The sequence below is a fragment of the Delphinus delphis genome, chromosome 17 (assembly GCF_949987515.2).
Source record: "Delphinus delphis chromosome 17, mDelDel1.2, whole genome shotgun sequence".
Lineage (NCBI taxonomy): Eukaryota > Metazoa > Chordata > Mammalia > Artiodactyla > Delphinidae > Delphinus > Delphinus delphis.
In genome coordinates, this window is record NC_082699.1 from 78853137 (window position 1) to 78875153 (window position 22017).

Consider the following 22017-nt stretch of genomic DNA (forward strand, 5'->3'; position numbering starts at 1 on the left):
CTTCACTGGCAGTAACCTGCACACATGTCCGACATAGCTTCTAAAACCAAGAAGTTCCTCCCACTTCAAAAATAATTAGACAAGTCTTGGAGAAAAAGGAAAAAATACCCACTAAAATGAAGAAATTTCTTTAAAAAAAAGTGAAAACACTACATGTGAAAACCAACAAAACACACTTAAAGCAGTGACCAGACGAAAAGTCATAACCCTTAGCATTTCATGAAAAAAAAAAAAGGAAACAAATGGACTTCATTCTTAGCTCAAAAGGTTGGAAAAGAGCAAAAAAAAAAGTCAAAAGTAACCACAAGGAAGGAAACAATATATATATAAGTTAATAATATTAATGAGGTATAAAACAAAAACAATAGACCTAATTATAAATCAAAATCCTGTTTTCTAAAAAGTACTAACAAAAAAGACAACTAATAGCTGACTTAGTCAGGAAAAGAGGGAAGAAGCCACAAATACACAATATAAGAAATGAAAAAGGAGGCAAATCACTGAAACAAAAATGTTAAGGAATCATTAAGGCTCTACTTTCAAATCTCTATACGAATAAATCGTAAAACATGGACAAGATGGATAATATCTTAGGAAAACGAAGTTCACCAAAAAAAAAAAAAAGCTACCCACTGGAGACAGAGAGCTCTAACAGACAAATTTGGATAAACGAAATAGAAAGTTATCATAAAAACCACCCAACAGAAAATACCAGGACCAGATGGTTTTGTGGGGGGTTGGGGGGAGGGGGGATGATTCCCCCACATTTCCAAAGCCACATATTTCCCGAGCTCCATAAATTATTCCAGTGTGTTGACGATGCAGGAGAATCTCCTGATTCTTTTATGAAACATGTACAACATTGATACGGAAACCTGATGAATGCAGTCCAAAAAATGGGAAAGTTACGAACCAGTACTGGCTATGAATATTGATGCCAAAACACTAAATAAGATACTAAGAAACAAAATTCAAACCTGATTTGTTTATTTTTCTAGGAATGTGGGGCACGTTCCACATTAGGAACCCATTAACATGACACCACGTTAACAGACCGAAGGGAAAGGCTTATGAGTTTCTCCACAGGTGCCAAAAACAGACGCATCAACAAAACTCCTGATGAAAACAATCAAAAATCTTTCTTAAAATGGTAAACACCCTTTAACCCTAAAACAAGCATCTGTTTAAAGGGAAAGCACTGGAAGCAATTCCCAGGGATGCAGGAGAGGGCAGAGGTTCCCTGCGTGCGCAGCACCACCCAGCACTGCTCCGGAGGCGTCGGCAACACAGGTTAACAGGCGAGACCAACGGGACGTGGGAAACAGAAGTGGGACCAGTGCCAACGGCATGACGGTGACTGGGAAACCCTGAGACAAGGTTCAAATTCCAAGAAGTAAAGACTTGGGCAAAGCAGCAGAACATAAAACTCACATACAGAAAGCAACCGTCTTCACATACACACACCCAGTTAGAGGACAGAATCGTAAGGAAAACCCGTCACCAGAGTAACACATCAAGGAATGAAGCTAACATGAAATGGGAAATACCTCTGAGCGGAAGCTTTAAAACACTCCAGAAGATGGAAGGCCAAGAGGATCGCATGGAAAGCCATCCTTGTCCTTGAACAGGATGACCCTATTCACAAAAACATCCCTTCTTCCACCCCAATAAAAATACCAACCAGCATCTTTATAGAGCCAGACAGGCCGAGGGAGTTCATGTAAGAAAACGCTACACGAACAAGCAGGTAAAAAGCACTGCTTCCCCCAGACTTAAAAATCCCAGAGAAAGAAGTGCTGATGCTGCTGCAACACAGATGAATCCTGGAAACGCTGCACTGAGGAGCCGGACACGGAGGTCACACGCGCACGATCCCACGTCTGTGAAATGCCCGGGACAGGCAGGTCCACGGAAACAGGACACAGGCAGGTGGTTGCTAGAGGCTTGGGTGGGGGGGGGGGGGCAGGGGAGTGACTGCTAACGGGTGTGGGGCTTCATCTAGGGTGATGAGACGTCCTGGGCTTTGATGGCGGTGATGAATGTACAACTCTGCGTAGATACTGAAAACCACTGGACCGTACGTGTCAGAAGGGTGAACTGTAGGGTACGTGAGTTATATCTCAACAAAGCTATCATAACAAATGCTAGAAAGTCTCTATAATTAAAACCAGGCAGGAAAACACAAACAAACCAATGGAATAAGAAAGGAAGTCTAAAATTAGAGCCGCATATGTATGGATGTTTAGGATAAAATAAATGCAGCACCTCAAATCAAAGGAGAACTTTTTAATAAATGGTGCTGGGACATCTGGCTATCTACGTGGGAAAAAAAGTGGTTCATACCTAACACAATAAAAAGAACATATGCTAAAGGGATCACGGCTATCCAAGTAAAGGATAAAACAAAGTATCTGAGAAAAGAAGAGCTCCTCTTCAACCTGTACGCAGGGCAAGTTTCCTAAGTAGGACTCAAAATCAGATGCTGTGAACGAAGAGACTGGCACATGTGACCACTGCCTCGCGGACGCTCCCCTCACCCGGCCTCCTCCTCCACGACTGCCCGACCACAGCACCGGCCCCCCAAGGGGTGCAGGGGTAAGGGAGCTGTGTGTGCAAAAGGCCGCAGAACCAATGCTCCCGTCCGTCCCTGCTGTTTCCTGCCCCAGCACCCGGGGGTCAAAGGGACACATGCTCACCAAGGCCACGCGGCCTCTTCCGGGTCCTAGCCAAGCCCTGCACCTGCTTCTGGATCCTTCCTCCGCTCCTCCAGGCCACCTCCCCATCCCGACTGCAGCAATGCCCCAGCACTCCCCTGCCTCGCCAGTCTGCTGAGACCCCAAGCTCTCTGGGACGCCTCTCCGTGTGTCTCCCCCCAGAAAAATTGTGGGGGTAGGGCAGGCCCCCAGGACTGGGCAGGGGGCACGTGGACCAGGCTGGGAGCTGAGCACAACTCCCTGGGGAAGAAAACCATCTGGTCTTTGAAGGAGCCACAGGGCGCAGACCCAGGGCCACGGGAGCTGGCTCAGGCCAGGCGCAGGCACCTTCAAAGGACAGCTGGGCGGTCTTAAAGGCCCTGCGAGCCAATGCCTGTCCCGGCGGAGTTCACACACACGGGAGAGGGGACAAACACCCCACCCACGAGGGAGGCTGTGACAGCCTGATTCTGCCCCAACGCCTCACCCCCAGCTTGCCTGAGAAACCAGGACACAGGCACTGAAGACAAGTCAGCCTGGCCATCCCCAGGAAGGAGGCCCAGGGCGGCCTCAGGCCTCCTGCCTGCACCATCCGTCGGCCACAACCCCCAGGACCTGTCCCAGGCCACTGCGGGAGCCGGGGTTGTGAGAGGTGGGGAGCCCCGAGAGTGGGGGATCCCAAGACCACCACACCGCAGAGGAGCACTGACCCCGGCTCAGAGGAGATGACCCCCCGACCATACCAGGATGTGCCCGGACCCAGGCTCCTGACCACAGGCTGGGCAAGGGGAGGCTAGGCAGAGCCGAGGACAGGCCTGGCAGAGAACCACGCCAGGGACCCACCAGCTACCTGCTGGGCCGGGGCTCCAGAGCCCAAGAACCTGGCCTGAGCCCGTGGCTGTCGGAGCCCAGCAGGGACCGAGACCCCTCCTGGCAAGGACAGAGACGCAAGAATGTGAGACAGAGGGAGGCCTCGACATAGATGGGAAAGGAGGGAGGGACACAGCCCCACGTGATGAAAAAGCAAAAAGGAAGAGCCCCCTTGGCCTCCTCTGAATGTGCGAAGGAGCGGGTCTTCTCGAGATGTTAGTTACAAAATTCAGGGAAATTAAACCTAAAGTTCATTCGCTGGGGACTTTGGCTTCCAAGCACATCACTTTAGAAGTGGGAAATCCATGAATTTCAGGCCCCTGGAGGGTTCTCGCAAATGAAAACCATTTGAAATCGGGGAGAGACACTGAGATTCAGACAGAACCAGTGGGGCAGGGAGAGGCCAGGCAGCGGAGGGAGGGACCCAGCCAGCCCCACCTCGGTGCCCTGCCCTCAGTGGGGGGTGGGGGGGAACCCTGCAAAGAAAGTCCCCACGGCTCGCCCCCCCACATCAGCTAGACAAACCCACGCAGGACAGAACGTGCGAGGGCCCAGCGCCTGGCAGAGCCACACACCCAGCCCCCTGACCCCAGGGAGGCGCCGGGCTCAGTGAGAAGATGAAACCCAACATCACAGCACAGCAGGAGTGGTCCCCCACCCGAGAGCGCACCCCCAAGCAGCCGGGGTCCACTGCAGAGGGATCGGGGCTGGTGGCCCTGGGGGTGCAGAGGCAAACCGATCTGCAGAAGGCACCACGCCCTGCACCCCAAGAGCTCTGCTCCAGGAGCCAGACAGGAAGCACTCGGAAGCCAGAAGCATTACAAAATAAAAGCCAGAAAGCTAAAACAACCAAAATAGCAGCAATAAACAATTAAATGCATCCCGTTAGGTATCTAAACAGGGCGTGATGAAGCGACTTTAAATAGGGTTAAATATATCCCGTTAGGTGTCTAAACAGGGCGTGATGAAGCGACTTTAAATAGGGTTAAACGCATCCCATTAGGTGTCTAAACAGGGTGTGATGAAGCGACCTTAAATAGGGTTAAATACATCCTGTTAGGCATCTAAACAGGGTGTGATGAAGCAACTTTAAATAGTGCTAAAAGTATATATTCAGTCGTGGGCGGAAAATGCTCACACGTGACGCCAAGGTGAAAAATGATGCTACAAACACAAGACACACAGTTACCCTGAGGAGTGCATGTCCTGGCCACAGGGACGGAGGAACCGCCACTCAGGAGAACTGCTCAGCAGATTCTTATAAAGACACATCTACCTCCGCCAGGGTCACCCCACTCCTGGGCACCTGGTCATCATCACCCACCCTGAAAGTAGCCCAGACGCACACCAACAGGAGAGGGAACACGCCGGGACCCTCCATCTGCTCAGGCTGCTGACGTGAGCTACACACGCAGGGCTCGCAGAATCCTCATGTCGAGCACGAGAAGCCAGAACAGAGGCCCCCCATTGCCCCCGCCCCCGGTGGTCGCGTTCACGCGACAGTGGGAAGAGGCACGAGGAACCTCCAGGGATCACATCCCAGACCCACGGCACACGTGCACGGACCAAAGACTGGAAGGAAACGCATCACCAGGGCCTTGAAAACACGGTGAGGTGGGGAGGCAGCCACCACAGAGGAACACGCGGTGCCAGACCCCGTCCACGTGAGACGTCAGAACACACAAATCCACAGAGACAGGACGTGGCCCCGGCTGCCAGGGGGAATCAGAAGTGGGAATGGGGAGTGACCGCCATGGGTACGGGGTTCATGTGCAGGTGTGGAAAAGTTCTGGAATTAGACCTTGGTAATGGTTGCACAACATGGCAAATGGGTTAGAAATCACTAAACTGTACTCTGTAACGGGTGAGCTGTACGGTGTGTGAATCACATCCCATGGCGATTACCAAGCTGCTCAGAGCGCCGTGGCTGGTGGCGGGTCACCGGAGGCTGCGGGCAGATACACTGCACTCGGGACCCAGGGCGTGCTCGGGGTGTGAGCCAGGGGCCCCCGAAGCTCTTGGCCAGGCATACACGTCACTTTTACAATCAGGAAAAATACATGTGGTCACTTAACCCAGCAAGCAAACATGCTAGCGCTGCTGGGCTGGACGCACAGGCCAGCGGTGGCACTCCACAAGGCCAGGGCTGCATTTTGGCCATGGTCCCCGGGGTGGACCAGTGCACAGCAGGTCCTCAGGTAGTTTGCTGGCTGATGGACCCACGGCACGCCAACAACCCACACGGGCCACCTGGTGCCCTGGGAGCTGCCCGGGGAAACCACCTGAGACAGCCCACACCTGCAGAGCACACGGCCGGGAGTGACCGACGCATCCACGTCCTGCCCGGCCAGCCTCGGCAAGTGGACACACCCCATTTGGTTTAGGATCATTCTGTTAACTCATGCAGCTTGGTGAAGGCTGAAGACCCAACCAGTCCACCGAGGAGACTTCATCCCCGGCCAGAGCCTAGCCCAGGAGGGACCCAGCCTGACCCCTGATTCGGTCGCAATTGGGTCGGGCCAGGTCACATGGTGACCCCTGACCCTGGCCACACACCAGCCCGCACCCTGGGATACCCTGGCCCCTCACCTCCCAGCTAAGAGACCATGGATGAGAATGCAGCCTCCTGCCTCCCTGCACCGGCAACAAGGAGACAGCTGCCACAGACCTACTTCTCCAGTGGCTGGGGAGTCAATGAGTTAAGACACGTAAGCGCTTCGAAAGCACCAGGCGTGTTCGGCGCTCCATCCGTGTGCTAGCCATGCGCCACCACCCCAACAGGGGACCCTGAGGCACAGAGCCTGGCTCGGGCCGCCTCTCCCCACGCACGCACCTGGGCCAGACCCCAAGGGCCCCTCGCACGGGTGCCTGTGTGCGCAAAGGCAGAGGAGGGGCCAGGGGCTGCAGTGGCATGCGGTGGAGTGTTGCTATAGCAACTTGGACTCCTCGTCAAACAGAGCGCCAGCCAGGCGCCCCAGGCACCCCGAGAATGATGCCCAGAATGGCCACGGAGAAGCAGGACTGCTGACAGCACCAAAGGGCGGTTGGGATGCCAGCCACTCATGCCCTTCTCCCATCCCACCTGCCACACCACCCCTCCCCCACCCCCACGCCCCTCCCCGAAAAGGCCACGGGAGGCCCGGCTTCAGGGCCTAGCTCTGCCCACCGCCCTGCCGCCTGCCCGTCAGCCAGGCCCTCTCCCAGGATGGTGGCAGCCAAGGAGCAAGACTGTGCCTGAGTCACGAGGGCGGGGCCCACAGCACAGCCGCACACGGCAAGGACCCAGCTCCCCTTCAGACCCCAAGACTCCCCGGGCCGTGGGGTGGAGAAGGATCACGGCCTGAAGCCGGAGCTGGAGGCCCCGACCTCCCGGGCGCGGCCCACGCAGGCGGGAAGCCAGCCCACTTCAGCAGGCAGCCCGGCTCTCCAGGGACAGGCTACCCAGCGGGCCCTGGACTCACAGCCCGTGGTCACCACTTAACTGTGGGGAAGGAACCTTTGTTGTCACACTCCATGGACAGGAAACTGAGGCTCAGAGAGGTGAGGAACTTGCCCAGGAAGCCCAGCTGATCCGAGGCCAAGGTGGGAACCAGACCCAGGTCTGTCTCTGGGCAAAGCCAGTGCTGTCCCCACCCCACATGGCCACGGCCCCGCCAGAGCGGCGGCAGCAGCAGGCCGCAGCTCAGGCCACACCAGGCTCACAGTCCAGCTCTCCTAACAGGGGCCAGCGAGGCAAGCACGGCCACGGTCATCCGACGAGACAGCAGAAGCCCCAGGACTCTCCCCCGGCCCTTCGTGGGGAGCCACAGGGCGGAGGGGCTGCCACACACCTGCCACGTCCTAAGAACAGGCTGGCTGAGGGCGCTGCTGAGCCCAGCGGTCGCGGGGAAAGGGGGTAGGCACAAACCTGAAACCTCAATCCTAAGGGCACAGGCTTCATGACCCCCACACCCAGAGCTCCTTCTCCCTGCCTCGCCCCCCCCTCACCCTCACCCAGGCAGACAGGCGCATACTGACTACCGCTACGGAGGGCAGCCAGTGCCGAACGCTGGGGGCCCCGTGGGGAAGCCCCGTGCAGAGGGAGCGGGGAGACAGGGGGCCTAGTGCGCTGAGATCTGGGCCTTCTTCTGAGCCACCGTCACCACCTGAGTGTCCAGGGTGCAGCTGCATCCCAGTCTCACCACCACATCACACCACCCCGCCAGGAGCAGCGTGACCGGACAGTGTCACCACACCACCCTGGCCACCGGAAAACCTCCACTGCCATCCCCACCCCTCAGTACCGCCCCCCCAGTGGCAGCATCGCCAGGCCAACCCTCAGCAGCAGCCCTGTCCTCCTATGAGCCACCGGCCCCACTGCCACCCCCCAGGTCATCGCCACCTCCTCCCTCGCAGAGGACAGCATGATGAGGGCCAAGGAGGCAGGGGCTGCTGGACAGCTTGTTGTCTGCCGCTTTAATGAGGAGGGCAAGACCTCTCCTGCAGGAGACGGGGTGGCGGCAGGAAGACGCGGGGTCCCCCTTTCTACAGATGGCAGAGGTAAGCCACAAGTGTCACTGCTCAGAGTGACAGGCAGGAGGCGTGGGCTGGACCCCCAAAGCCCACGCTCTTTGCCCCGGACCTGAAAGTGCAGACCCAGCTAGAGGGGCCCCTGGGGAAAGGAGAGCTTGCCCTCAGCCCCAAACCCACAGTAGCACCCTGCAGCCCCTGCCCTGACTGCCCACCAACCCGCTGGTATTGATGCCAGGGCAGGCCAGTGGCTCAGACCCGAGGGCAGCCCTGGGCCTCCAGCCCTGCCCCAAGGCCTGCAGGGAGGAGGTGTCCGTTGGCAGGATGGGCTGCAGGGATGGAGGCCCCGCCCTAGGAGCTGTCCGCGGTGCTGAGAACAACGGGCCCAGAGACAGCCGGCTGGCCGTCACTTAACGGCACTGAGTTTAACTTCTCTAGTCAAAGAAAAAAAGATTCTCAGATTGGATCACAAAGCAAATCCAACCTCATGCTTATGGAACAGACAGACACCCACGAAGGAACGCAGGAGGTGACGGGCAGAAGGATGGAGAAGGCGCGCCAGGCAAACCAAGAGGGAGGGCAGCGCACCATGATCCCGAAGTCAGGCCGCGTGGAGACGAAACAAAGTACGCAATTCCGAATAAAAACGATAGTTGTACCACAGACGCCAGCAGTCACAGGAGACACAGGAGGAAGGGGCAGAAACAGACCTACGGCAGGACTGCAATTCCCTTCTCTCAGTCCACGACAGAGCAGGCAAACAAAAACTATGACCTATGTGACCCACGACACGATCAGGTGGTGAAACTGACTGACACACACGTCAACTGCTGTTCACCCAAAAGAGAGAACAGATCTCCTTTTCAAGTGCCTGTGGAACAATGGTGAAAACTGACTCCGTGTTAGAACTACAAGAAAAACCACATAAAACCCAAAAAGTTCGACAGAGAATAGTCAACATTCTCTGATCAACATGCAATTAAGGGCTTCCCTGGTGGCGCAGTGGTTGAGAGTCCGCCTGCCGATGCAGGGGACGCGGGTTCGTGCCCCGGTCCGGGAGGATCCCACGTGCCGCAGAGCGGCTGGGCCTGTGAGCCGTGGCCGCTGAGCCTGCGCGTCCAGAGCCTGTGCTCTGCAACGGGAGAGGCCACAAGAGTGAGAGGCCCGCGTACCGCAAAAGAAAAAAAAAAATGCAATTAAAACCAGAATAACAACAAAACCAAGAAATCAAAAGATGCTTTTCAGACTTGCTCCTCAACAGCTCTTGGACCAAAAAAGAGACAAAGCAAAATTATAGCACTTCCAGACAGCACTGATAAGGAAAACACATACTCTCAGAACTGAAGGAACGGCCTTTAAACATTAAACACTTTTTTGAAAAGAACAGAAACAAGTTAATCAAGCATCTAAACATCTAGGGAAAAGGATGCTAAGATAAACTGAGACAAAGCAAATGGAATTCTTAACTATAAGCAAAAAGGGATGCATTAAGAAGCAGGAAAAAAAAGGACAATGAATTTTTTAAAATACCCAAAAGATGGCTCTTTGAAGAAAAAGAAAAACCATAAAATGGAAACAACTAGCCAATCCAACCAAGAAAAAACAGGAACAAATAAGATGGAAATAATCACAGAAACCAAGAAAATTAAGAGAAGAGTGAGAGATAATTACACTCAAGTCTACGTGAATAAATCTGACAACCTGGACAAAACTGACAATTTTCTAGGAAAATATAATTTCTAAAACTGACCCCCAGAAAAGAAAGAAAAAGTTTACAGGATTTTCTTGCTCAAAACAAAAACAAAACTAACAGAAGAGCACCGGGTCTCAACAGTTTCACAAAGTCTACCAACACTTTAAAAACCAGGTATTTCAACGCTATTAAACTACTCTAGAAATGCATCAGAAAGAAAACGTTTATTTTTATGAAGCAGATGCGACCCTGATATCAAAACCTAGAAGAAAGTGCACACACACCAAAAACGAAATGACAGACCAAGCCTACTTATGAAGAGCAATACAGATGCTAAATTAAACAGCACAAAGTATCCAGCAGCACCTTAAAGGAATCCCACATCAGACCAAGTGAAGGGCATTCTAGGAACTCAAGAATGTCTCGCTGTTAGCAACTCCCATTAGTGTGATTCATCAGATTACTATATCTAAGGAGAAAAGTCATATGATCATCCCATAGATGATTTTTTTTTAAAGAAACTGACAAAATTCGACAATAATTCTTGATTTTTATAAATAAGACCCTCAGTAAAATGGGCAGGACAGGCTCTTCCTTGACACGTGGAAGGCATGTATCTCATTCCAAATCCACATCTGCCCCACGGGGAAACACCAGGGGCGCTCAAGAGAGGTGGCCTCCACCAGCTCCTCGGAGACACTGAAGGATGAGTCCACGCAGTTACGTAACAGAAGGAACCTGGGATATAAAGACTGGAAAGGGGAAGGTTAAATATCACTATTTGCCGCTGCTACGATCGGATACCTGGAGAACTCAAGGTAATTAACTATTGGGTTGGCCAAAACGTTTGTTCGGGTTTTCGTAACATCTTACAGAAAATCCCGAATGAACATTTTGGCCAACCCAATTAAAAACACAGAATTCAGCAAGGTAGCATGGGGCAAACTCATATGAAGAAATCAAGAGTATTCATACATGTGTATACAAACACAGGATAACACAGAAGAAAAGACTCCTAACCATCACATTTAAAAGGATAAAATTCCTGCAAATAAACTTGAAAACATTACAGAAAAAGAGACCTAAGCAATTGGGAAAGTACAGCACATTCTTTTTTTTTTTTAATAATTTTTTTTACTTATTTATTTATTTATTTTTGGCTGCATTGGGTCTTCGTTGCTGTGAGCAGGCTTTCTCTAGTTGCGGTGAGCGGGGGCTACTCTTCACTGCGGTGTGCAGGCTTCTCACTGCGGTGGCTTCTCTTGTTGCAGAGCACGGGCTCTAGGCACATGGGCTTCAGTAGTTGTGGCACGTGGGCTCAGCAGTTGTGGCTCACGGGCTCTAGAGTGCAGGCTCAGTAATTGTGGCACACGGGCTTAGTTGCTCCACAGCATGTGGGATCTTCCCCGACCAGGGCTCGAACCCGTGTCCCCTTCATTGGCAGGCAGATTCTTAACCACTGAGCCACCAGGGAAGCCCTACAGCACATTCTTAAGAAGGAAGATTCAATGTCATAAAGATGTCGCTCTCCCTAAGTTAGTCTGTACATGTAACATAATTCCAACCCAAAACCAATCAGGTTTTAGGGATGCGAGTGTGTGTATGTGTATGTTTGGTGGGGGGGACTGAGTAAAGAATAGACAAGCTAATTCAAAGTTCATATGTAAAGATAATCTAGAATAGGCAAAAAAATTATGACAAAAGAGCAATGAGTTCTTTGATATACCAAAACACAGTATAAGGCCTTAAAAATTAAAATAGATGGGCTTCCCTGGTGGCGCAGTGGTTGAGAGTCCACCTGCCGATGGAGGGGACACGGGTTCGTGCCCCGGTCCGGGAAGATCCCACATGCCGCGGAGCGGCTGAGCCCGTGAGCCATGGCCGCTGAGCCTGCGCATCCGGAGCCTGTGCTCTGCAACGGGAGAGGCCACAAGAGTGAGAGGCCCGCGTACCGCCAAAAAAAAAAAAAAAAAATTAAAAGAGAGGTTACAACTGTACACATGGACAGTGGAACAGCTTACAGGCAAACAAACGTAATCAATCTTGAGAAAGAACAATAAAGTTGGACGCATCACCCATCCTGATTTCAACATATACTACAAAGTGACAGTCACTGAAACAGTATGCTACTGGCATAAGACGAGCACACAGACCAATGGCACAGAATAGGGAGCCCAGAAAGAAATCGACACAGTCACTGGATCTGCCAAGGGTGCCAAGAACACAGAGCGGGGAGAGGACAGTCTCCGCAACAAATGATGCCAGGAAACTGAAGCTGAACCTGCAAGAGAATGAACTTGGACCCTATGTTACACCACGCACACAAGTCAACTCAAAATCAATTAAGGACTTAAAACACGAGACCCAAACTGTAAAACTCCTAGAGGAAAGCACAGGGGAGAGGCTCACAGCACTGGGCTTGGCAGTGACTCCATGGGTATGATGCCAAAAGCACAAAGTAACAGAAACAAGAAACAGCTAAGTGGGACTACATCAAACTACAAAGCTGCCGCAAAGCAAAGGAAGTAGTCATCGAGCGAAAAGGCACCTACGGAGCGGGAGACCTTCCTCGCCTCACAATGGGGCTGCACCCTGACAAACCCACGGTAAACTGAAGGTAAGTCGAAAATGCATTTAAAACACTGAACCTACCGAAGGTCACAGCTTAGCCTGGCCTTCCTGAAACGTGCTCAGAACACGCACATTAGCCTACAAGTGGGCAAAACCATCTAGCACAAAGCCTATTTTACACTAAAGTGTGGACTATCTCATGTGACTGATTGAACACTGTACTAAAATTGAATACAGAATAGCTGTCTGGGCACCGGCTGGTCACCCTCGTGACCTCGGGGCTGATGGGGAGCTGTGGTTGCCACTGCCCAGCATCACAAGAGTATCCACCCCACATCTCTGGTCCAGGAAAAGATCACAATTCAAAATTCGAATCATGGTTTCTACTGAATGCGTATCACTTTCACACCATGAAACGTCAAAAAAACTGTAAAATCGTTAAGAGGAACCATGCTAAGTATACGACTGTGTGCATCGTATAAGGGGTTAATCTCCAAATCATATAAGGAACTCCTACAATTCAATAGTTTAAGAAAACTAATAAATTACCCAATTATAAAACGGGCTAAGGACTTGAATAGACATGTTTCCAAGAAAGACATACCAATGGCCAAGAGGCACATGAAAAGATGTTCAACGTAAGTAATCATCAGAGAGATGCAAATCGAAACCACAATGAGATGTCATCTCACACCTGTCAGAATGGGTATTATCAAAAAAAGAAGAAAAAAAAAAAAAAAAAGAAGAAGAAAAGAGAGAGAGAGAGAATAAGCGCTGGCAAGGATGTGGAGAAACTGGAACCCTGTACACTGACCGTGGGAACACGAAACGGCACAGCCGCTATGGAAAACAGTATGAAGCTTCCTCAAAAATTAAAAATAGAACTACCATGTGATCCAGCAGTACCGCTTCTGAGCATTTATTCCAAAGAATTAAAATCAGGATCTCCAAGGTACTCTGTGCCCCATGTTCACTGCAGTGTTATTCACAACAGCCAAGATATGGAAACAACCGAAGCATCTGTCTGCAGATGCATGGGTAAAGGAGACGCAGCATATCCATATAATGGATATCATTCAGCCTTTAAAAAGGAAATTCTGCAGTGCGTGACAACACGGATGGACCTTGAGGACATTATGCAAAGTGAAATAAGCCAGTCACAGAAGGACAGACACTGCATGACTCCGCCTATACGAGGGATCTATAACATAGTCCAGTTCAAAGAACTACCGAGTGGAACGGTGGCTGCCAGGTGCTGGGGCAGGGGACGTGCAGAGCTGCTAATCAGCACGCACAAGCAACATGATGTGGCTCCAGAGCGCGCGTGGGCAACGCCGCACCTGGTCGACAGCATGCGGCACTTGCACTGTGCACGCAGTCCTGTACTGTGCACTTCAATCTGCGAAGGGGGCAGGTCTCACGTGAAGGGCTGTTACCAGGATAAATACATTATTTTAAAATTTAAGTACAGATGGCCGTTTAGGGCATGACTAAGCTAGAACCTAAAGCCGGTGGGGGAAGAAACGGATTCTTTAATAACTCGGACAGGACTACTAGTAGACCATCTGGGAAAAAATTAAGGTCAGACTCGTACCTCACACCACACACCAGGATAAAAGACAAATGAATAAAAACTTTAAAAGGAAATCAACGAAAATGAGAAGAAAACACAGGACTTCTTTTTAAACTTGAAGAAAAGAAGCATTCGTTAACTACGACTCAAAATCCAAACACCACATGTGAAAGTTGACGGATCTGACTACACGAAAGGACAACAAAAGGCAGCAGCAAATGCCCTGCATTCATCTGACGTTCAAAGAACTCATCTCCATAATCTACAGGGAAAAATCAACAACGCAGTTTTTAAAACATGGACCATGTCAAGGAACAGAAAGCTCACAACTAAAACACAAACGGCTCTTTGATACATAAAAAGATACCATCATCCATCAGAAAGGAAATGCAGATGTGTCCCCGCTCTGAAGCCTGATCACACTCAGCATGCGAGCAGCTGGGGGATGGGCGCGACAGCTTTCCATGGGTATGTGGACCAGTGCCTCCCCTTCGGAGGGGGGCTGGCAGGGTGTGTCCTCATGAGGAAAGTCTGAGTCTTCTGACCCAGCACCTGCACTCAGAGCATACATCCTACATACATGCATCAAATGACATACGAAGAGGTCATTCATTCTGTAATAGGCAAAGACTGAAAATAACCTAAATTTCTATCAACAAAAGACTACATTAAATCGATTCTGACATACCCATACTCGAAATATTCTGCAGTTGTCAACGAGAAAAAGAGAAGCTCTCTGTACTAATATAGGAAGACCTCCAGGACGTTTTGGTTAGTGGGGGGAAAAATTAAAACCAAGGTGGGGAAGAAATTTATAACATGACTTGTGACAGAAAAAGGAAAAATATCAAAGTGTAGATTTGTATGTGGTAGATAATCGCATTCTTACGTATCTGGAAGGATAGATAAGAGACCAAGAGCAGGGTCACATGTGGAGACAAGGACCGGGCCGGCTGGGATGGGGAGACTTTCAACTTTCTACTGGACGCTTCCTCGTGTGTTTCTACTTTTGAACCATATACACTATTCAAAAAGTGCAAGAGCACTGGAACAGGTAAACCGTGGTCCGTTCACACCATGGAACAGGACTTGGTGATCAACACAAACAAACTACAGGTACATGTGCCAACCCTGAGAAACCTCCGGGGAATCACACCAGATGAAAAGAGCCAGTCCCCAAGGGCTACACACTGTATGATTCTATTTGTAGAACATTCTTGAAATGACATAAGAAAAAAGGAGGACAGACTGGGGCCTCCCAGGAGTTCAGGAGGGTGAAGGTAGCAGGGAGGGGGGTGTGGCTACAAAAGGGCAACCAGGTGACAGCGACAGCCTGCATTCTGACTGCACCCATTGCTGGTATCCTGGGTGTGACACGGTGCTACAGCTCTGTGAGACGCTACCTTTAGGGAAACTGGGTGAAGGTACACAGGAAGGCTCAGAATCAGTTCTTACAGTTGTACATGTGAACACACAATGTCTCAAAATATAAAGTTTAACAATTAAAAAAACAAAAACCAAAGACACTGGGCTGTCAATCTCCATGCCCGAGGTCACCAAGTGGCCAGAGCAGAGAACATATCCAGCCTGATCTGCTTCCCAAGTGCCTGCCTCCTAGGACATGGGGGCCACAAGGGAGGTGACCCCACAGGGCTCAACCTCTGTCTGAGCACAGGGCAATCCTTCAAGGAAAAGGGGAAGCCCGGCGAGGAAGGGTGTCCTTCCCAATGCACAAAGCTGACTCTGTGGTTTTAAGCTGCTGGCACCTGGGGGATACTTGTTACCGCAGCAAGACCTACCCTACACCATTAAGACTTCTGTCCATCCAATCACATCCGTGCCTGCACCTGCTGCCTGACTTCACTCCTGCCCACCTGGCCCTCCTGGCCCATAAGACAGAACCCCGCCTGCTGCCTGTGGGGCCCCCCTCCACGGGCCTCCAGCCCCTCCTGCAGGTGGGCAGCGGCACACGCTGCCAGACGGAAGAGGCAGGGCAAGGCTGCACCCCACAGCAGCAGGCGGCTCTGGCCCCTGCCTCCCCAGGTGTAGAATGAGGGCTGAACCAGCTTTAGAGCTTTTCCCAGCTACAGAATCCTTCCTTCAAACACAATCATCCTCAGAAGGTCCAGGTGAAATGGATGAGATCAGAGCTGCTCTGGCTAAAGGAAGAGGATGCTGCCAGCTGGGGTGACTAGAGCCCCTCCAGTTCCGGGGACCCCCTCAAGCCACTGGTCCAGCAGCTCTCCACAACCCTGGGTCGGTAACGCTGTGGGGCAGAGTGGGAAAGCCCAGGTTCTAGGGCTGGACACGCCAGGTCCTACGCCCAGAACGCTCTGCACTTCGTGGCCTTGGGAAAACAGGCATCACCTCGTGAGGTCTAAGAGGAAATGACTGCCCCGCTTCCCTGCTCTGACCAGTGGCACCAAAACCACCACATCCTCCACTCGGAGCTGCGGCCCCGCTCCTCAGGGTCCCTACAGCATGTTCCACGTGCCACCCACCTGCAGGGCCCTGGAAGACTCATCCCCACACAGCTCCGCCCCCTGCAAGCTACAACCCACCCTCTGCAAGCTGCCGTCTCCCTTCTGCTCCGAGGAGCCAGGACACACATGTGAAGCACCTGCTCACGGCTGGCCCACCTTAGATGCAGGTGGCCCCTGGCACGGCAGATGCCCAGAAACCAGCTGAAAGAGCTGAGAAATACCCCTTTCCAATAGCTAGCTTGTGCTTACATGAGCATTTATCGAGCACCTACTGTGCGCTCTTCCTGTGCTGGGCCACAGAGACAGACAGGGTCCTGGCCCTGGAGAGTACACGGGGAGCCCGACACCAAATGACCACAAGGAAACGAGGAAGCAGCCACGCAAGGCTTTCCATCAGTCTGCAGCCCCTCCCCTGCCCTGGGCCAGGCCCCCGAGGACGGGCCAGGCTTCCACACGGCCGCACAGACCTGAGCCTTGACCGGTCGGAGGACGTCCCCTGGGGCGCTGGCGCCCGGCCATTCCAGCCAGAGGGGCAGCCAAGCTGATCCCAGAGGGCAGCCTTGGGCAGCCGAGAAATCGGCCCAGCAGGTTGACCAGAGGCTGGGGAGACATTCAGGTCACGCCGTGAGAGCTGCAAAGGCCAAGTGTGGAGGCGGCCCGATGCTGCAGATGGGCGCCCTGAGACAGGTCAGCCGGGGAAACACGCCAGAGCGGCCCCCGGGCCAGAGGAGCCAGGACACTGAGAGGGGATTACGGGGTCCAGGCTGGAGGCTGCGGACCAGCCAGACGTCCGCCCTGTGACTGAAGGCTTTCCGGACCCTGGACCCGGAAGACACAGAACCGACTCACCTCCCAAGCCCAGGCCCGTCTCCCACCTGCCCAGGCTCATTAGCACCCTGGCTGTGGGCGAGGCCGTAGCGGGGAAGGAGGGCAGACCCGAGGCGGGGATCCAGCTCCTCGGTGGTACCGCCACCGAAAGCCTGTGCTGAGAGGGCAGCCAGGCCCGGGAAGGGGGCTGCTGTGCCGAGTTCACGTGGGAGAGGTTGATTCCGGGCTGCCGGTGTAAAACTGTCCCTTTCCGAATACTCGGCAGGAACAGATCATGGCTCCCGGTGGAGGGCAGCCAGCCAGCGGTGTCTGGGGCGGAAGGCGGGGGGGCTGCCCCTGGCCGGCTCTGTCTGGCGCCGACTCCCTGAACAGAGCTCTGATGCCCCTGCCATCCCCCGGGGTGCCTGCCCCCCGTCTTCCCCAGAAAACATCCCACCGCCCTCCTTCCCCACCACCCCGCACCCCTAACATCCAGCTTCCTAGTTGGTGCAGGCGCAGCCTGTGACCCCGCGACCACATCCAGGGTCTGGCTCGGGCAACAGTAGGACAGACGTGGACAGACAGGTGCCCGAGCATGGCACCTGGTCCCAAAGCCCTAAGGACCTGACTCCTTTCCACAGGTCCCAGAGAGGAGCCATGGCCAATGGTGGGCTCACTGTAACCCCCTTTCATCCGGCCACACTGGGAACAAGAATGCCAAGTTCCAGCCCAGCCGCGACCCCCCGCCCCCGACGAGAGATACCACACTTCCAGAGCTGGACTCCCTGACGCCCTCGACCCGTGCCAGGCACTCCTTTAGAACATCAGTTCAATACGGAGGGAAAGTCAGGATAAAGTCTTTATTAGTATAATCATCACCACTACCAAAGTCGTTCTCCAACTCAAAAGGCATCCTCTGGGGCGGTGGCATCTTCCAATCTGGTCCTCGCAGGAAGCAGCAGAGCAGGAAGGCTGGGCGGGCGGGGCAGCAGAGCTGGGCGGGCTCTGGAGCCAGAGTGCTGGAGGCAAATCCTGGCCGCTCACTTACGCGCCTGTGACTCCGGGTAAGTTACTCAGCCCGGAAAGTGTCCTGATCTTAGGAATATGAGGAACCTAGCAGGTGCTAGGTCCATAAACGGTGCTGACTATCACGATGATGATACAAAAGGCTGACGATGGCCAGTTCTCCTGGGTTCCCGCTAACCCACCTCAAACGCAGGCCAGAGAGCAGTCTCTGGAGCCGGAGGGCTGCTCAGAAGAGGAGCAGCTGCACCAGCCTCCCGGGCACCCCCTGACTCCACAGCCCCTCCCAGAGCTTCAGCGCCTGTGTCTCTGCGATGGCGCGGATGCCACCACCTCCCGGTGGCTGCGGGATCAGAAAGGACAGAGGGCGGGGACGTGCTAATGAGGAACGTGACTCAGGACCCCACAGCTGAGACTCAGCCACGCTGTGTCCGCAGGATTTCACTGTTCGTACCAGGATGCTGACGCAGTCAGGGCTGGGTCCCCATCCTTCCCATGGGGGACATCAAGAGGCAGAAAATGAGACAGTCTTCCATCAACCCACGTAAAGAAAACAATAAAACTTTATCGACTGGGAGCTCCGAGATGGGGGCTCACAGGGTCAGCACGACTGCCTGGTCTGCTCTCCTGCGTCCACCTCGGGGCGGGCTGCCCTCTCCTGGAGGCGGGAGCGCAGGGCTGCTGGGACTGTGTGCAGCCTGCCGCGCCGGTTCCCAGGAAGACCCCGCTCTCCCCAGCCAGCAATCACGCCAGGGAAAGGTCCACGGCACTGCTACCACCATCGTGGACCCAGCCACACGATACGGAGCCCAGGGGCCGACAGCCTGGACTCTGCGGGCTGGGAGGGGGCGCACACCTCTAGCCACAGACCCCTCGTGTGGTCCGGCCCAGACCCCAGACGTCAGACCCCTGGTCCCTGCTCCCCACAGCCCTGTCTCGGCTGCTCTTCAAGTGACTCTCAGCGCGGCACAGGCTGGCCCTCCTGGGACCAGCACCAAATCCATACCTCACCTGCCTCCCTCGGGTCTGCCGCTGTTCATTCCCGCTTCACTTAGTCTCATGTCACCCACTCCTCCATTCAGGGGTCCAGCAAACACTTAGCAGCCAGGCGGTGCTGAACGTTCTGGCAGAAAACAGAGGAATCCGAGAGGCGGCCTACCTTTACAGCCCAGCAAGTCCGTCATTACAGACATGGCACAGATCACAATTCAAAGAACAGAAAGAATGACGGCTGGACTGAGCCACCCAGGTTAAATTCCATTTGTAGCAAATAACACAATCAAAACAAACCCAACAGCCACAGATATGCCTGTGCGCATTAAAAAAATCTAAGCCTTGGCCAACAGTTTGCTTCTCCCAAACACTAGTCCAAACACTAGTCAGAGCAACGAAACTCTCAGTAACACAGAAAGGTGCTGTGTGCTGTGAGCCGTGGTCATAAACGTGGGTGAACCGACCCAGGAGAGGAAGGGGACAGGAAAGCGTCCAAAGAGAACCGGAGTACAAGGCATTCCAAGTGGAAGGCACAGACATGAGAAAAGACATGGGCTGTGCAGGAAACAAGGGCTTGTGCACTGGCAGGGCACACGAAGCAAGTGGGTGGAAGGTGTGGCTGGAGCAGTAGGCAGGAACAGGGTCCCGAACAGGGTCCCGACCTTCACCTTGCAGGAGGGGACTTAAGGACTCCTATCTGCCCATGAGCCCCCAAACCCCTAGATGGCAGTGCCCGTGTATAGGTGCCCACCTCAGGGCCCTGCAGAGGAGCGCCCGGAGAAGGTAGCCTGGATACAGTCAGAGCAATCAAAGGAGGAGAGAAATGTGCAGGTGGCCCAGGAAGCTCCGCCTCCTCCAGGAAGCCTTCTCGGACTGCCACTCTCCCACAGCTACTGCAGTCACAACTGGGCTCCTGCACTGTCCTGGGCAGGCTGCGCCGGTTTCTACCGAGGACCTACAACATATGAGGCTGACCACTCAGAAGTACCATTTTAATAGGCTGAAGCCCTCCAATACTGACATACTTCACCTGGACCTCACCCTGACACTGTCCACCCTGGGGCTATAGTGAGGAACAGTCCCAATCCCTGCCTCCTGGGGACCCAAGATAAAGCGGAAAACAAGCAAACAAGCGACAGTGACAAAACATGAAGTGCTGAGAAGGAAAAGAGAAAGGACCTGAACCAGGGTACTGGTAGGAGAGGGCGGTCAGCAAAGTGGGCTGTGACCTGCCGTAAAGATGGTGAGCTGCCATCCCACCAGGAACTAAGACAAGGGCAGGAAGAGGGTGGGTGAGGAAGAGGCCAGGTGTGGCTGCAATGGCAGCAGGCCCATCTAGTCCAGCAGCTCGACCCAAAGAATTTTCTGCCATGACCGGAGTGTTCCATGCCTGCGCCGCGCTGGCTAGTGGCCGCCACACTGGACGGCGCACAAAGAGCCCAGAGGGCAAAGGAGGAGTGAAACGTGAGTCTCCCAACAGGAAGCCCCTGGAGGGCTTCCGTGGGGGCAGCACAGATCAGAGGCACCTGGAAGCTGGACGGGAGGGAGGGCCCCTACCCTCCGTGCCCCAGAGGCACGTTTTAAGCCAAACGTAGAGAAAAGGCAGAAAGGAGCGGAAAGGAGGCACATCGTGTCCGGCTCTCCCTCAAGGGCTGCCTCCCGCTCGCTGGTGATGAGCAGCGTCCCTGGCGCCCAACACGTGTGCACCCGGGCCTCGGTGCGAGCGCTCCGCCCCCGAGACCCTGCCCCTCCCACGACCCTGCCCCTCGGCCCCGCCCCTCCCATGGCGGTCCCGCCCCTCCCGGAGGCCCTCCCGCCGCGCGGGCCCCGCCCCACCCCGCCCCCGACCACCCCGGGCCCCGCGCGCCCCTCCCGGCCCCGGCCTCCGCCGCCCCCGCCTCCGGCCTCGCCCCCTCCCAGCCAAGCCAGCCTCCCCCCGCCGGCCCGCCCCCGCCGGCCCGGCACCACCGCACGCCGCTGCCTCACCTGGGCTTCGGTGGCTCCCGGGCGCGTTCCGTGCTTTCTCGGAGGGAGGGGCGGTACGGGGGGCGGAGCCGGCACCCAAACATCACGTGACGGCCTCTCTCGCGCCGGCGAGGGCCTCGAGGCCGCCCCCCTTCCGCCCCGTCGGCCCCGACGCCTCGCGCCAGCCAATGGCCGCCGAGCCGCGGACGAGCTGAGGACGGCGTGAGCCCTGGGACTACAAGTCCCAGAGTGCCCCGCGCGGGCGGCGGAAACGGCCTGGGACGGCGGCCGGAGGGGGCCAGAAAGCCTGCGCCCGGCGGGAGCCCCCCGCGGCTACCCAGGGCCGCGGCCCTCGAGGGCCACCGAGGGCGCGCCGTCCCGGCCTGCCGGGCTGGGCCGAGCCGTTCCCGCCGCCTTACCGGGCCTGTAGGTGGCCGGCTTACTCGCACCCCCGATCCTCAGTACCCCCATCTGTGGAACGGGGGTGACAGACGCGGAGTGCGCGGTCCCCGCCTCAGAGGCCCGACCGGATCTCAGGGGTCTGAGAGGCCGAGCCGCGGCGGCGCAGTGGCCGTGCGGGCCCCGGACTCGGGTCCGGAGGGCACAAGGGCCAGCGCCCGGGTCTAGGGCGGCCGCTGAGCACTGCCGGGAGGGGCCGTGCCCTGCGGACCCCACGCCTTGGTCCGTGCCAGCGGGGGAGTAGACGGGATCGTCACCACACCCCAAAGCCTTTCCGCGGAGGGCCCTCAGGGGACGGGTCTGCAGAGAGCGGGGTCTGAGGGTGCTCCGGCCACGCCCCACCCTCAGCGGGCGCGGGTGTGGAGGAAAGGAGGGGAA

The 22017-nt window shown here is 54.7% G+C and overlaps 1 protein-coding gene across 2 annotated transcripts in view; it reads right to left on the reverse strand.

Moving 5' to 3' along the window:
* Positions 1 to 21307, reverse strand: part of TSNARE1 (t-SNARE domain containing 1) — a 79880-nt gene extending 58573 nt beyond the window's left edge. For both annotated transcript variants that reach the window (XM_059995256.1, XM_059995257.1), the window contains exon 1: positions 21202 to 21307. The gene's annotated coding sequence lies outside the window, so the exon portion shown is untranslated. The remainder of the gene's footprint in view (positions 1 to 21201) is intronic.
* Positions 21308 to 22017: the final 710 nt, after the last annotated feature.